This window comes from Ixodes scapularis, unplaced genomic scaffold (genome assembly GCF_016920785.2).
Source record: "Ixodes scapularis isolate PalLabHiFi unplaced genomic scaffold, ASM1692078v2 PGA_scaffold2__306_contigs__length_199485367, whole genome shotgun sequence".
NCBI lineage: Eukaryota > Metazoa > Arthropoda > Arachnida > Ixodida > Ixodidae > Ixodes > Ixodes scapularis.
In genome coordinates this window covers 77904122-77921336 of record NW_024609857.1, presented here as the reverse complement: position 1 = coordinate 77921336, position 17215 = coordinate 77904122, and the positions used below count along the sequence as shown (strand labels likewise).

Here is a 17215-nt window from a genome sequence, read left to right as displayed (position 1 = left end):
CGCAAATCAGTCGGCGCTTCAAGAAAAAATATGTGAAAAACATGCTGCTCAACTAAATCTGCGTACATTGCAGCGGCGTTGAGCGCGCGTGTTCAATTTTCCGTTCGCTAAGACCCCGAGTTCTTTCCAGACTGAAAAGAATGACCGGGTGCTTCAGTCAAATTGATCGTCCCACATTTAAATAAACAACAAATATCAGTTTCACATGCTACGTAATTGCATCCTGGTGGTGCGTTTTCTTCGCGAAAGCGAACTTGCCTCACAAGCTTCAAGCAAGAAATGCTTTTTAAAACCGACATGTGCTAAGCCTTTAGTTTTTCAAATGAAACGCGACACGCAAAACTTCCGACACGAGAAAGGCTTAGATGTTGGCTGGTATTTCTAAGTTCAAGAAGAGGCAAGACTGCTCTCGCTGCACCAATGTCAACGCTTAGTGCCGCAGTATGAGAAACTGATTTTTAGTATTTATTTAAAGCGGGAACGACCCATCTGGCTCACCTTACACCGCCAACACACGTGGAATGCGGTCTGCACGGACCGCACCACAAGTTACGGAAGCCTTGGCCACGCGTGTTGTAAAGCAAAAGCGTTGTATGTGCAAGTGGCGCTAGTGATCAAGTACATAAAAAAGAAGTTTATTCAGCGGAAAATCGCATTCACTGATGTAAGGAATCGAAACAAAGTAAAGTGCACCGGGAATGTAAATATTTATTTACATTTTTATTTTAATCTCAAAATTAAGCAAGCCGGATTTTAATCCGCGTTTGGATAGGTTCCCACGTGGACTCATGCTTATCAGAATTTGTAAATACGAAATAGGCTTAGCGTAGGCAGTCAAAACATAGATGACATAGATCTACCCTGCCATCTATTACACTATCTACATACAAAACATAGATTACATCTATGTTTTGTATCATTTCTTTGTTCTATGACTCTTCATTCTCTCTTTCACCATAAATACGAGCGAAGGTGAGCTCGTGACGTGTCAACATCGACCTCACATTGCTTTCGCTCGCACTGAGCGTGAAACGAAGTGTAGGACATGTGGGGCACGTTTCGGCGGTGCACGCGTCGACGTGTTCAGAACTAATTTGTTCTACGTCATCAAGGTTAGCGTAACGTCTGCAGGGCAAAAATTGCAAATTGGGTTATGGGGATATTTTTACAGCGTGCAGTTGGTCAGCCATTTAAAGTTGCGACGAGTCACTCGCGGTAGATGAGCAATTTAGCCGGTGCAGTACAACCACTAGCCTGGAGTCCTTAACGTGCACCACGCAGTAGTGATACACGAGCGCAGGTCGGTAGGATGCTCATCCAGATCGAAACGGGCAGGGGTGGGGCTCGAACCCAGGATCCCTGGGTTCTGCAGCGCGAGCTTTCACTCCACGCGCGTCGAGCTGGGTGTGCGCTTTAGCCCACTTCTGCAGGGCTCCAATTTCGTCAAAGCTGGGGTGAGCACGTGCAAATTAGAGGCAACGCAAAGCCTCGTGGGCGTGCTCTTGTAGTTAGTTTTCTGAATGCGCTGATCACGTGCGCTGAACCTGTAGCTATGGCTCCAGAGAAAAATTGGGGAGTGTGTATGTTTATACAGCCTAGAATTTGGTCTGCCTCAACGGCCGACGAGTCTCCCAGCTGTAGATGAAAAATTTAGCCAATGCAGTACAACTGATAGCGCAGGGTCTTTAACGTGCATCACGCAGTAATGATACACGAAAGCGCGCCTGTAGGATGTTCATTCAGATCGAAACGGGCAGGGGTGCGGATTGAACCCAGGATCCCTGGGTTCTGTTGCGCGAGCTTTCGCTCCGCGTGCTCCGAGCTGGTGTGCTCTAGCCCACTCGGCCGCCGATCCCGCTCCGGAGGGAAACAAGTCTTCTGTTTAGACACGCACAGCAAGTTAGCGAGTGGATTACACCGCTGTATGCACTGAAGCTGTAGCGATCTAGAAGGTCCACGAAAAAAAAAAAAAAATACAGCCATACTCGTTGGCAGGTTGAAAGTAAACGCTGGGGAGGGGGTCGGCTCCTCCCGAGCGTTCGCTCTGCAAAAGTGGAAAGAGATGGGAGGAGCTGCTTCATCTCAAAACTGAAAGTTTTCAGATGAAGCAGCTTCGCACTCCTTCGATTTGTGTGTATGTTGATAAGGGAAAAAACGCAGTGCCTCTTATGCTCATTTAGCGACGCAGCCAGGAATATTTTCTAAGGTGGAGGGGAAGGGGGGGGGGGGGGGGGGTGCGCTTCTCCCGCCTCCCCTGTATTTACATCACTGGTGTATTGTCGGCTGTACATGATCTTGAATTTCTCAAATCAACCTGTTTTACTGAGCCACAAAACACGGCCTGTAATTCAAACCAAACAAACAAAAAAAAAACTTAAAAAATACGTACATTTTCTTAGCAAAAAAATGAAAACTTAAAACAGATATCCAGTGAATGATTAAGCAATTACATGTATTCACAAATAAGAAATCAAGTCGAATTAAGATATTGAACACCGTTTGTTTGAAGGACCAGATGGACATGAGTTGATGCAGATTCCAATCAGCAAACAAAGGTTATCAAGCAACGTATAACAGGAGAAGAAGCTGGGAAATTATGTCTGCTCGCATTCGATTGACTTCAAAGTTCGTATAGAGTACGATAACTGCAGTCATGTCAACCGTAGTGACACCGGCCCCAGAAATATGGACTGAGATAGAGTGGGGTCGAAACCGAAACTATTAAGTCGTATTTCAATCCTTGGCTGCCTTGGCTGGCTTGGCTTCGTGCCAATTCAAAGCCGCAAGCAACTTCTGGATCCTTGTTCGTTCCGGAGAGGACACAAAGGCCTTTCTGGGAGTGCGTCGGTTGATCCGAGTTTAGGTAAGTTTTGCCGATTTCATATTCAAAATGCATGCTAGAAGAATATCCAGATATGCTAGATCATCTTCGGAACAACGTAGCTCACGTTGCCACCGTAATTCGGATGATTTTTCACTTTTTTCTACGATTTGAGTCGAAAAAAGTGAAATCGTCTTAGCACTGACCGGCGGCGGCGGCGGCGCCGCCGCGGTGCCGCCGTGCCGCTATCTTGAGAATCCCGTGAATGCTCTGCGACACCGGAGCACTGCAGAGACGCTGATTAGAGTGTTTCTAAAGTACGCCTTGCTATCAGTGAACTGTTCTGTGTTGTTAAACGCTTGATTGCGTGTCGTCTTGTCCTTTTTCATGCTGGCGGCAGCGTTGAGTTGTGCCCAATGTTTTGAAACTCCCGGCCCGCGCGCTCTGGGTTTTCACGCCGCGTCCAGCGGGATGGCACGGTTCGACTGGCGCTGGCGTTTGGCGTATTGATAGGACACGCTCCTAACTGGGTGTCGTCGTTGTGCTCGTGTACGGCGTGTGCCTCGCGCCGGCGTGCGGTGCGTGGCGTTGGGTTTGAGGTGCTCGGGCCTTGAGTTTCTTATACTTGGGACACACGGGCAACTCGAATGCCATTTACAACGAATGACATTTGAGCGGACAGCCAATCGGCGCGCGACACTCCGGGCGTGACGCATTCCACGCGCGACAGATAGCGAGCTGATTCGCCGATCACACAATTGTCATTCGTTGTATATGGCATTCGAGTTGCCCGTGTCGCACGGGTATTAAAAGTGTTGACCGAGCCCTCTTAGTCTCATCGTTCTTGTTGTTTTCTCCCTTGCTGCCTGTTTGTTATTTTGATCATCTTGCTCTGGTTGATTGGCTAGCAGACGATCGTGCGTACGGGCCCCTGCATATATGTCTAGCCTTGCGAGCCACCCAGGGTACTACTGTCGCTAATAATGATTATTATTGCTTGCCTTAGCGACGTTTTAATTTACCCCGGCTACATTCGTGACTTGTAGAACTCGTGGGTGCACAAGTAGTTTACATGGCTGAGGAAAGAGGTTGAATGATTTGATTAAAATGCTCTGATCTGGTATAGAACGTTTAGTGGTACTGGGGAGACACATACAAAGCAAGGAGATCCAGCTTTGAATGTGATGGCTCCCTACTTACTACAACGTTTAAATACCTGAGGCCCTGGTAAAGTTGAAGGGAGTCTCTTAAAACATTTGTGGAAAGACCCAAAGCTGGATACAATTTTAGTCTAATAGCTGGTCTACACTGCAGCAACCGACTAGGACTGACTCCGACAAAACCAGTCTTTAAGCCTCTTGTGACGGCTTATGACCACGCCGTCCAGCAGTAATAATGGCAGTCGTAAGCGGCTTAAAACCCTGTTTTGTTCAACTCGGTCGTAGTCAGTTGCAACAGTGTGAACCAGCTCTAACGCCTCTTAGGTGCATGCGCAAACAGTAGCTTCAGGATAAACTTGCGCATTGCACTGCCCCAGAGGATATCGATCACATCCCCGGTGTTTATTTTTAATCTGTATCCCTGCACTGCAGAACATGTCAAGAGGCTTGTTGATTGCTGTGAATGTGCCTACCAAGCGAGCTGTGCTATTTTTAAGTGGTGTTTAATTTGTTTTTAGCTTCCTGGGATTTCTTAAGGTACCAGTAGGTATCTAAGCTCTACATGCACATTGTTCTTAACAAGCACTTCACCAGAAATTTTTTTTTTTGGGGGGGGGGGCGGGGGAGGGCCCAGCAAAATGGACGATTTTGGGGGGGGGGGGGGATAGGGTAGGTAATAAAGAAAAGGTGAGGTAGGCTCCTACCCCCCCCCCCCCCCCCTTTCCGGCTGCGTGCCTGGTTCTTAATACAATTACGTTATGAAGAAGCTCATTTTCCTTGTTTGGTTGAGTTTAATGGTGCTGTCATCATGGTCTTTGCACTGTCGACAACAAGAGAAGCGTAATGTTGGGACTTTTTCTTTTGTTGATCTGTGAAGCAAGTTTTGGTTTCTTTGTTTGTTCCAGAATATCAGTCTGATTCTTATTCATGGTATTGCAGGAAGTCTGTATCATCAAGAAAAAACTGCAGGTGGCTGGAAGCTGCCGATCAGCTGCCAGTCTGGATAGTAGCCAATAACTCAGCAAAGGCCTGCAGGCGAATCAGCCCAACCTGTTTCTCTGCTGCCTTTCAAGACAGGATGGTTTGTGAAAAGTGAAACGGGGCCCATGCACCGCTTCCGCAGGGCCCTGCTGGTATTTATCTGACCTTTTGTTTTCCTAAACAAATAACACCATTCCAAACTGTAATATACCGAGCAATTGCCCACTCTAAATTGGGGATGACCATGGAGAGCTGGGGGATAGGGTAGGTAATAAAGCAAAGGTGTACATGGTCGGGTGGTCCCTTGGTCTGACCACGGAATTACAAACAGCTGCCATTTGCAAAGCTGGTTGACTGTGCAAACACGTAAAAACAAACAGTCTGTTTTTTTTTCTTTTTTTTTTATTACAAATTAACATCCTAAAGAATGGTTGCTTACGCACTTGCTTGTTCTTGTTATAAAGCCTTAAATTTATTCTTCCGAGTTAGAACAAAAAAGCAACCCATCTTTTTTTGGGCACAACTTTCTTTGGCAATGAAGAGAAAACTAGGGAGGGGGGGAGGCAGGCAGTGCCAAAGGCTCTGTGTTAGTGCACCAAATAGTTATCGTTTTTTTTTCTTTTTTTGTCTCAGTTTCAGTTAGGGTGTTGGCGTGTCAACCACGCAGTTGCTTCATTGCATGTTTTTGTACGAGGATTGCGGTTGAGGGAGCTGAACCGCGATCGCCAAGCATGCAGGCATATTCAGATCTATTTCTGAAGGCTTCACCCGTTTTTAAGCGTAAGCCAACACTTTGACTGAAGCACTCGGACAGACTTGCAAGGTAGATTTCACCGTGGTCAATCTCCTAGAATTTAATTTGTCTCTCAGCTGACGAAGATAGGCAGTGTCGGATCAGGAAAAGCTGCGAACTTCATGATAGATAAGCGCCGGAAAAATACCTAGACAAAAATTTGACGTGAACACTGGCGTACCGGCAACTAACATTTATTGAAAACAAAATTTCTTATATAGTAAGTGGTAAGGATGCAGATTTGTGGTAATGAACTGTCCTCTCATGTTGATATCTTTTCAGATATATCAGTGTTTAGAAGGGAGCTAAATTTTCATCTTTAATTCGTGATTGCATGTTAGTCTGTTCTTTTTTACTAGTGGAAGACATTGTGTTAAGTCATCTACTACCATTTTATGTGCCACCACACTATGGCCTAGTGGTCGTTCTGGGGCATGATTCAAATAAAACATTATTATTATTATTATTATTATTATTATTATTATAGCTGTGAAAAACGTCAAACATGACTACAACTGGTCAACCCTCTATCAAAAAATTCATTCTTTTGCTGATAAGGTTATGGATGTGTAACTTGTACACCTGGTGCCTTTGGCTTTAATCTTAAACGCCTGGTGTAGCTCTCTAGATTCTTTATCTGGGTATCTGGCCAAAAATTTAGTGTCTTTAAACGACTGGGAGCAAAAGCAGCGTCTGCAGTGTGTGGCCAGATGTCGTGATGGAGATCGCTTGTGTGGCCACCTCGCGTTCGCGGGCGCAATCATTAATACATAGGCCTGTCTGACCCGTGTACACAGAACCATATGACATTGTGATTCCGTACACAACTTTGGTTGTGCATTCTGTGAATTTTTTGCAGTGTTTAGTTTTGCATTTGTCTTTTCCAAGGGCCGCTGCTGCAGCGACAACACACATCAGCTGCTGCCCTTGTTTCCCGTCATTTAATGACACCAAATTTTTGGCCAGATACCCAGATAAAATGTCTAGAAAAAGCTACACGAGGTGTATGAGATTATAGCCGAAGGCACGAGTTGTACAAGTGACACATCCATAACCTTATCAGCAAAAGAATATGAATTTCTTGATAGAGGTCTACATTGGTTGTAATCATGATTGACATTTCTCACAGCAATGTAACAGATTGTTTTTTTTTTTTCAATGATGTTAGTTGCGAGTGCGCCAGTGGCAACTTCTTGACCCTGTCTATTTTTTGGCGCTTGTCAATGATCACGAACCACCTGACCCGAATTGCCACATGAACGAATTTCATGAGTGCTGCCGCGTTTTGAGGTCAGATATCTGTAAACTCTTCTGGTGCTGAAAAACTATTGCGCGGGAGGAATATACAGAAATAGAAGCACGCACACTCCACGACGCGAAGTCGCATTCCATTTGGATCGCATTCAGTTATGGCTGGCCCTAGGGGGTCGCTGGCACACCACAGCTCAGAATATGTGTAGCGAGGATTGCGCTGCAGAACCCAGGGGCCCTGAGTTCCGTCCCCACCCCTGCTCAGACACACCAGTGAGCTTGCTAGCCAACCGGCATACGGAAACAACTAGGAGTCCCGGTTCCCACTGTCCCATTTGTCATACATGTTGCACACCACTTGCTTGGTTTGTTTTAAGATTTCTTGGTTGCCAAACTTCATAAAAATCTTACATGTCAAACAAAGGGGCGAGCTCACAGAGTGTGCCTGCAATAAACCGCACTGATGATGCCCAAAGATGCGCATGATAAAGATGCCATCTTAATTTTGCAGGGAGCTAGAAAACCTAGGGTGAATTTAAACCAAGAAAACACAAAATGGCTAAAAAGGAAATGCTCTAGGTTTGGCACATCCTGGCCAATGTTATGCTAACATTCTAAAGTCAAAGCTAAACGGAACAATTTTACATATATTTTAATTGGTTACGTTCCACCCAGCAAATTATTATGGTTGAACTATATTCAGCTATGCAGTGAAATGGTGTCCTTTGGCTCTCTAGCTTTAGCTTCATTGCCACGGAACATTGTCCCCAAGTATATCACTTTCTAGCTCTTTTCGACTGCACCCCTCCTATTCCTCTCCTGCTTTGCTGTTCTACTTGTTCTATCCCCATTCTGCCTGCCAGTCGTGGAGATAAACGCCCATGGCGACAGGGTGCCTGATGTCTCTTTCATATATTTTTTTAACTTGCTTAAAATAGAGGAATAGGCATTAATATGTCCTTAGATGAGTTGATATGTTTCAAAAGTAGGGGTTGAGCGCTTACTCTGCCGCGGGTGCACGCTCGGTGTTTTTTGGTAGTTTTATGGCGTTGTGCGTTACTAGAATAAGTTGGGCTTTAGTAGAGTTACCGCATATGTGTACAGTAATTCACGCAGTTGTTAATGGCCGTTAGTACCTGACTCAAACCTGTGCAGGGTTTCTATGAGCTGAAAATTGGTATTGTTGAGAAATTCGGCAATTGGAAAAGTCTCAAGATTTCCAGCCTAATCAGTATCGATCAGGGAATTTCAGCCTTCCTTTCTCTGAATGTAAGCAAAAGATACGTGTGGTGTGACACATGCACCTTCCTCCTACTCAGCAACTCGGCCGGCCTGTCAACGTAAATCTTTGCTGGAAACTAGAGTCTTGGTAGAATCCAGAGATGCAACTTCATCTCGAAATGTATTTACAAGGCAAACTTCTATACTTTCAACGAACTGCTGCTGCTTATGGCAGATTTGTGGAATGGCTTCATAGTGCGAGAGTTTGTCTCTATAGCTACCTTAGTTGCTCCTGAATAAACTTCTAGGGGATCTTTTCCGGGCTGTGAACATCATGACAGTTGAGGTAGTTTCTGCTGGAAAAGGGAGGGGGGCAGAGAGGGTATCCCTCAGCTTGACAGTCCATAGAAGCTTTGTCAGCCAGGATTTTGAATGTTGCGAGGACAATGACAGCTGTGTTAGCTCATATATTTTTTGCCAGAAGTTGTACGACTAACTGCCAGGATTGCAACATCCAACAGCATGACATACCAGCTCCTGTGGTGTCATTTAATTTTGTCGCTTAGAGACCACTTTTGGTACATGGGTTATATAGAACACTAAACGAACCAGTTGGAGGCGCATTCCAGGCACCATAACGTAGCCTCTGCTGCTGAGATGTTCTTATTGCAGGTATAATTTCCGATTCTGCTTTTTTTTTTGTTTTTCAGTGGGAGCTCATGGAGGTGGCACGGTGCATGGAAGGACAGAGTGGCTGACAGTGAGCTGCCCAAGCAAGCTGCTGGCTCTTGCGACCGTCTCCGAAAGCCTCTGGATGGGCTAAATTGCAGACGTGCCTGGACATTTATAAATGGTAAACACAATCTAGACTACCTTTGAATTATGCCTTGGTCTAACGGATGTAGCTTGGATGTCGTGTTTGGCTGCTAGAATGGAACTGGATAGTGTTAAGCGGCACATGTCACCAAGTAAGCACACGCTGGGACGCTTATCCACAAACTCGGCTTCCCAGTCCACGAGCCACCAAAGACCCAGCCAAAGAGATCCCGAGTCATCCATGATTTTATGTTTCATACGTATATGATGGTTTTACTGCAACAGCTCATAATATTTGGCATTCTAAACTTTCCCATCACTAAGAATACATTTTTGTGGTGCCATCCGTGTTGGTTTTCAAAAGCTCTGATATCTGGGCCTTGTTCTGTTAGTTTCCATGCGAACTGTGAATCGCTTGCCAGGGATGCTTTTGCCACTGCAGGCCAATTTCCTTGGCAAGGCATTTAACTATTTCTGGTTTCATACTTGGCTTCAATTGATTGTTGAGCCATTGACTTTCTCTTTCGACGCTGGCACTGCCACCACAATAGTCCCATCACATACACTGGCACTACTGCTCGTTACAAAAGGTACAGCCGTTTGCATCTATCTATCCATCCCTTAGATGGTCTTTTCTCCTATGCCATGGTGGCCCTTAAGTTAATGTAGCTATCCACTTGCAATGAAGTTCTTCACATCAAGGTAAAAGGAATCTTTCACATTCTTTTAGAAGATTCTTCACTTCAAGAGTAAAAGGAGTTTTTCGCATGCCTTAAGAAGATAGACGTGCTGCGCTGCGAAGTTCTACATTGGCATTGCAGAACTTCGCAGCGCAGCACGTCTATCAATGTACAACCAACTAGCCCAAACCCAAGTCCAAGCCTTAAGAAGATTGGTCCCAATATAGGAATGTTGCTTGCCCCGACATCTCTAAACCACCTCTGTAGTGGTTTCTCGATGTCTTAACATGCCGTGCGTCAGAATGTGTTTTGTCGCGCTTTTATGTCACACCGTTTCTTGAGTAGTTTACAAAGATCTTGTGGGCTCCAGTGACACAAAACTTTTTGTCTCCTTCTCCACATGCCTTATTATTTTAAGTTTTGTTGCAAATGTCAACTTTGCCCTCTAGACATTCACAGTCATAACAACTCTCACAGAATTCAGTGGTTATTGTACTCTTTTTACTGGTTTCCTTTTTGAGCAAAATGTGCAAGTGCCAAAAGCACGAGCTCGGAGGAAGGGATCAAGAAGAAAGAAGATGGAACCCGCGCACGGTGTGGTTGTGGTGGAACGCGAAGCAAGGCATCGGCGCAATGGCCGGTGGAACGGCAAGCAAGGCTTCGTGGGTTTGGGTGGTCAAACCTTGAGCAAGGGTTCGTCAAGACTGTTGGTGGGCCCCGAGCAAGTCTTAGACAATGTGCCTGTGCTTGTGAGTGAGCACTGTGTGGTGCTGTAAGCACCCAAGCCACCACCGACATCTTGGGACCATGATTGGACTCTCCTCCTCCAAATGTATGGCATCTTTGATTTGGTTTCTGTTCGTTTTGTTATGCTTTCAAAGCTTTTGTGTTTTTCCTTCTGCGGTTATGAAGAGTGGAACGCTTGCAAGATATGTTCTATTCCTTTATTTATTCCTTTTTTTTTACGACTGTGTGTGCGTCCTGTGCACCTTTTCTTTACTTTTGAATTTCTTTACTATTAAATAGTGTTCCGTAACGCCAGGCTCGACTCACTCTCAATTCCTACCGCCTCTCAGGAAGTCCATCGCCTAGGTGTGGCCTTAGCACCTGGACAGCGGTCCAATTCAAATTACAAGTTTGTTTTTATGGGATCTTTTCCAACCGAACCTGTGACTAACTTGTGACAGGTTCAAGTCCTGTAGTGGATGCCAGTTTGTCACAGGTTCGGTTGGAAAAGATGCCATGAACAAACCAACTTGTAATCTGAATTGGACCGCTGTCCAGGTACTAGGGCCACATCTAGGTGATGGACTTCCTTAGAGGCGGTAGGAATTGTGAGTGACTTGTACCTGGCATTTCGAAACACTATTTATGAGTAATGAAATTCAAAATTAAAGAAAAGGTGCACAGGACGTACAAACGGTCGTAAAAAAATGAAAATAATAAAGGAAAAGAACATATCTTGCAAGCCTTCTGCTCTTCGTAACAGGGGCAAGAAAATCACAAAAGCTTCGAAAGCGTAACAAGGAGGGAACAGAAGCCAAATCAAAGACGCTATACATTTCGTATGAGGAAAGTCGAATCATGGTCCCAAGATGTCGGTGGTGGTCTCAGTCCCTTGCGGCACCAGTCGGAGTCGAGAACTTGTGGTGGCTTGGGTGCTTATAGTGCCGAACAGAGCTCGCTCACAAGCACATGCACATCGTCCATGCACATCGTCGAAGTTTGCTCAGGGCCCACCAACCATCTTGACAAAGCCTTGTTCGGGGTTCGACCTCCCACACCACTGAAGCCTTGCTTGTTGTTCCAACCACTGAAGCCTAGCTCTATGCAGCTTCCGCCTTCCTTCTTTTTTTCTTTTTCTTCTCTTCCGAGCTCGTGTTTTCGGCACTTGTGCATCTTACTCAAAACGGAATCACACGAAGAAAAAAATCGTTCAATTCTGTGACAGCAACATGTAGGCCTATTTGTTGGTTGATTCTAATGTCAAATATCCATGATTGTCCACATTGGATATCATTTGCCTGCGGTGTGTTGTGCAGCCACAAACATCTGCCATGCCACCGCTACGCATTAGTGTTCAGTGGAGAAACCTGCTACGTGGCTTCAGAGCGTGCAGTCATTAATTTCAACACTAGGGAATATGACAGTGCTGTCTCATGCAAATGGACACCTCCGTTCCTACCCAAAAGCGTCCATAATGTGAGCTGTGCATAATAACAGGACAAAATGCAGGTATTTACCCGGTTGGTCCCCGAAAACGGTTTTTATATAGCAGAGTATCCATATTATTGAGACATGACTGTTTCCCCACCCTGCCCGAGTCCTACTAGAGCGAGAAAGAGAAACACCTGACACTGATATGCCTCAAGACTGGATAATACGCCAAAAAACACAGACGAAATGAAGGAAGATCTGGGCAGGACACGTCTTAACTTTTAACTGAATAGTTTACTTTGGTAAAAAAAAGATATCTACTGATAGGGAGTAGCACATGCTGTGTGAACACTGTAAACCTGATTCGCATGGTGTGACTTTACTTGGGAGTTTGCTGTTGTGACGTCACTCATGCAGCGAAATATAGGCATGGGGGAAGCTGCAGTGCCTGACGTCACAGGTGTAAATTTGCAAGCGAAATTGCGCCATGTGAAGTGGGCTGATGCGTCGTCTGAACGCACTCCCCCAGAAACGAGCGTCATTGGCTCTGCAGACCGTGGAATTCTTTGTCATGTATTAGTAATGAGGGTGGGCTCACATGAGTTGTTATTCTAGGATTTCATCAAGAAGGCATTGTGAATTTTCCTCTTTGCTTTTGTCTTGTAGCAGCCCATGACACTAGTCTTTTTCTAAGTTGGACTTGCACTCACAATGGACACAGTGAATTGCTAGGTGACCTTCTGGATAAAATACCAGGGTAACAACTCTTGTCTGAGGTGCACCCTTAGTGTCATTGTCTGACAGAATTTCACTCTCTGTGGAACTAGTGGCACTGGTTTCTGAGGAAGTGCATTTTGACCTTACAGTGTTCTGCCAGCAGGTGTCAGTTTTTATCTGTATAGATGCTTTTAGGGAGTCAGTTACTCCAGCTGCCACCAGTCGGCGCGCTTAACGGGCTGCCATAGCTGACCTTCATTTTGTCGCCGTTGCTTCGCATTGTGTGCTGTACCGGTCACCACCAGAGCTTTGTTTTCGTGTTCTTTTACGTTCCGCGTTGAAGTCGAGTGTTTTCTTTAGGTCTTTTTGATATTTCAGGCTTTCATTTATTCATTTGATACCTAAGTTTCAATATAGATGTATTTTCTTATTTATAGAATGGAATCGGACAGTGAATGGATCACGATACAAGATCATGGCCTAGGCTTCAGAGAACATGTAAGTTCATCACATTCTTTTGTTTTTGTCGCTAATAAAGGGCAGTCAACACCATTGCGACATATGAAAATATCAACTGACGCAGTGAGGCTATCTCCAGATGCCCGTCGTTGGTTTGGCACGCAAAACCCCCAAATTTTTGGCAGTGAGGCTATCGCAGTCGTGCTTCTCGGTGCATGTGCGCGCTTTTAGACATTGTTTCCGTAGATAAAAGCCGGACCGCATGTAAGCGCTTTAGCAAGCAAGACGAGAGACAACAACGAGTCAGCAACGAAAGTTTCTCACTGCCACCCGTCGCGGCGCTCGGCTTTTTGATTTCTAGAAAACCGCATGAAAGCGATTTGGGGAGCAGCGAGACAAGCGACTCGCTTCGCTTTCGCTCGATCAGTCGCGCGACGAGGCAAACCGCACGCAAGCGACCAAAACGACGAGCGACGTTTTCTAGAAATCCAAAAACCGAGCGATGCAACGGGCAACAGCGAGAAATCTTCGTCGCTGACTCTCATCGTTGTCGCCGTTGCTCGTCTCGCCGCTCGCTTGAGCACTTACATGCGGTTCGGCTTTTACTTACAGAAACAATGTCTAAAGTTCGCACATGCAGCAAGAAGCACGACTGCGATAGCCTTACAGCGTCAGTTGAAATTTTTATGTGTCGCAATGGTGTTGACTGCCCTTATTAACGATAAAAACAAAATGTGATGAACTTAATGGTCTCTGAAGCCTAGGCCATAATCTTGTATCATCGATCCATTCGCTGTCCGATTCTATTCCATAAATAAGAAAATACAAGAGCGATGTTCAAATGTCGGTATCAAATGAATAAATGAAAGCCCGAAATATCGAAAGGACCTAAAGCAAACACACGATTTCAACGCAGAACGTAAAAGAACCAACCAACTCGCCCAAGCCTCAACTTTAGCATCGAGAACAAAGCTCCGCTGGTGGCCGGTGCAGCACACAACGCGGAGAACTGCGAGAAACTGAAGGTCGGCTGTGGCGGCAGGGTCACGTGACGTCAAGGTGGCGGCGGCGCACCCATGAAATGTTGCCTGAAAGGGTCTATATGTATTTCTGTTTTTTTATACGAACCATTCAGTTGAAGGTTATGCAGTGTTCTGTCCAGATCTTCCTTTGTTGTGTCTGTGTTTTTTTGGCGTATTATTCAGTGATGAATAGCCAACTTGCCATCTTAAGCCCCAAGACCATGCAGCATGCATACCAAGATATCTTTTGGCAGGCTTGCAATAACTTGTGCTTTTTTCATGAGCCTCGAAAAATGGGAAGCCTGCCAAAGGTATCTTCGTGTGCATGCTGAATGTATTTAAGTCGTGTCGGGGTCGGTTGTTGTTCCTCTTGGTTGCTTTAGTGGGACTCTCATCCCATTTTACATTGAAAGTTTATAATACAATTTCACAAAAATATTGCTCACATTCATTGTATTTATTGATTCAATATAATCAAGTCAGACTGAATGTTTTTCTGATCTGATTTTCTTTTGTGTCGTTTTAATTTCTAGGGAATTTGGTTTTTTGTGGGTTTATAGCTTCAGGGCTGTCAGTGGAAGTTGAGACCACTTTATATTGCAACCTTAGAGGTAGCAAGGTGTAAAGTTGGGCGAGTTGATTGGTGGTCATATTGAATGGGTTAAAACAGCACAAAAAAGATTGACGAGTAAAAGGAAAGACAGCGCTGTGTTTGTGATTAAACATGAGGAAGATGCAAAGAAAGGGGGGACGGACAACGAAGTTGCCCGTCTGTCCCCCCCTTTCTCTGTGTCTTCCTCATGTTTAGTTACTGTTACCAACATGCTCGTTTTGTACGTAACTGTGTCTGTGTTTCCTTTTACTGGTCCTTCGTCTTTTTAGAGGTAGGTAACATAAATACCAAAAAGTACTTCTATGCATTTAAAGAAAAGCAGATAGAAAACATTGTCTTTACAGTGAAGTTGTACTTATGGCTTGGTTTTACTATCAAGAGAATCAAGAATTCCCTTGCGGCAATTCAAAGTCTGCTTTCAAACGATCTGAGCAACCTTCCACAGTACTGTATGTTATATGTGGTGTTCACATTGAGGTGCTCTAACTGGCTTTTATTTTGCATTTACTGACAGTAGTATTCTACAAATGGAGGGAAATCATGTTTGTCACTGTCAAGTTCTGTAGTTCCTGCGTTATGTATTCTCCTGCAGTATGAAAGACCCAGTGGGAGCGCCTGGCCGAGGCAGTGACTGGTGTGCTCTGGGAGATCCCAACCTACCCAAGGGGGAACTCACTTAGTGTTCAGCTAAAGTGCAATGCACACTTATCAGTTTTTGGGTTCACGGTGGAGAGCAGTTCATTCACATTATGTCACAGCCACTAATTCTGAAATGGCTGTCCGAGAGAAACTGGCCCGAGTCAAGGCAATTATTTTCACTTCTAAAATGCATGGTCCATGCCATCCTTCTGATTAATAAATCCGCTCATCAAGACATTTTATTTTTCAAATATGAGACTCGGGTGCAACATTAATATTTGTGCCTGTTTTCAAATTTTACACCAGAAACAACTGATAACAAAAACAATAATGAGCATGCTTACTTCGAGCCTCCATGATCATATCTGTGGGCGCAATGCCGATAAAGCACGCTCTTAGTCTAAACCTAAATCAAAAACTGTCCGCAAGTTCAGGACCAGTTCAGCCCCGAGTGAGCGTCCTTTCCTCGAGGCAGAACAGAATCTCGTGGAGCGCACATAGCGCCCCCGACCACGGTCATCTCGGCCACGCGCTTTTAGTACGTCTTTTATATTGAAGGAGACTGAAGATACCACCAAGACCTTTTGGGTGGCCTTTCTGCTGTTATAATTTAATTAGGAGCATGATTTATAGTTTATGTGAAACATATTTACTAAACATGCATCACTGGTTATCTTGTTCCTTCTCCAGGTGCTGCTATCCAGCTCTACGTCACAGCCATGAAGTGGCCATGGGGTGAACTGTGTACAACTGCTGTCATTAGTACTCGAATCGGCAGAGCCACCTACTAGCTCTGAAGCGCAGTTGCCAGGCACCAGATACTCGACCAGCAACCAACCTTTGTCGCTCTAGTGGGACACGAGAGCGACAAACAGAAACAAACGACAGCTACAAGCCTCCAACCCATTCAGCATGCCCTTGGTGGTACTTTTGGCAGGCGGCGTTTATTCGTTCGGTGCTCGTGAAATAAGCATGAGTGATTCTAAGCCTGCCAAAGATACCCTCGCGTGCATGATGCTTGTGTTTAAGCATAGCCTCCTTTATTCTACAAAGCCTGTCAAATCGGGAAAGACTCGGGTTTGAGACTTGTCGTCATTTGTTTCTGTTTGTCGCTGTAGTGGAACTCGGGCATAAGCTAGCACCATGTACTGAACATGAAATAAAAAACCACTGTATCAAACTTGACTTTATTTTGCAGCTTCATTTGCATGCCAACTGCACAATAAATACAGCAGCTCGCGCATGTTTTTGAACTTTCATTTTATTGTTTAAGTATTCTGAGAAAATTACTTTAGCAGCTCCATTAATCGTGGGTCACTAAATCCGGAACAAGGTAGCAACCAGTTTTTTTCTGCACACAGCACCAAAAACTGGAGATGTTTGACTATATCATATACCACAAAAAACATCCTTTGAATGACAACATAGACTTCCTTGGGAGAAGTCTGTAAATTCCCCGTATAGCCAAGATTGAATGACCAGAGAACTCCCACCCTGGCCCACACTGCATTTACACCGTTTTGCCAAGCTTGACTGACCACTGAACTGCCAGTGTGGCCCAGGATGCATTTAGACCGTTTTGCCAAGCTTGGCTGACCACTGAACTGCCAGCCTGGCCCACGCTTGTTTTACACCGTTTAGCCAAGCTTGGCTGTACAAGGAACCCCCACTGAACTGCCGGGCCGGCTAGCCAGGCTGGGGCTAGCTTGCCCCTTGGAGCAAAACGGTGCTTGGGCCAGGGAAACTTTCCCCGGCTGCCCAAGCAGGCTCAAGCTTGAGCCGGTGAATTGTGCTGCTTGGGTCTTTAAATTTCTTTACAAGTTATTTGTCATCTCGTTCGCAATTCGTTTCTTTGTTAGATCATAAATCCTCGATGAGACAAATA

General features: G+C 45.1%; 1 protein-coding gene and 1 long non-coding RNA gene across 4 annotated transcripts in view; one reads left to right on the top strand and one right to left on the bottom strand.

The window, feature by feature from the left end:
- Window positions 1-17215, bottom strand: part of LOC115324180 (indolethylamine N-methyltransferase-like) — a 98048-nt gene that overhangs the window by 49800 nt on the left and 31033 nt on the right. The window lies entirely within an intron of this gene.
- Window positions 2416-8993, top strand: LOC120836668. 3 transcript variants are annotated; one of them, XR_005714714.3, is made up of 3 exons: window positions 2416-2863; window positions 4921-5114; window positions 8938-8993. It is a non-coding gene; the product is annotated as an uncharacterized LOC120836668 (long non-coding RNA). The 3 variants fall into 3 exon arrangements; XR_006077984.1 differs by lacking the exon at window positions 2416-2863 and adding an exon at window positions 3305-3420; XR_006077985.1 differs by lacking the exon at window positions 2416-2863 and adding an exon at window positions 3307-3399.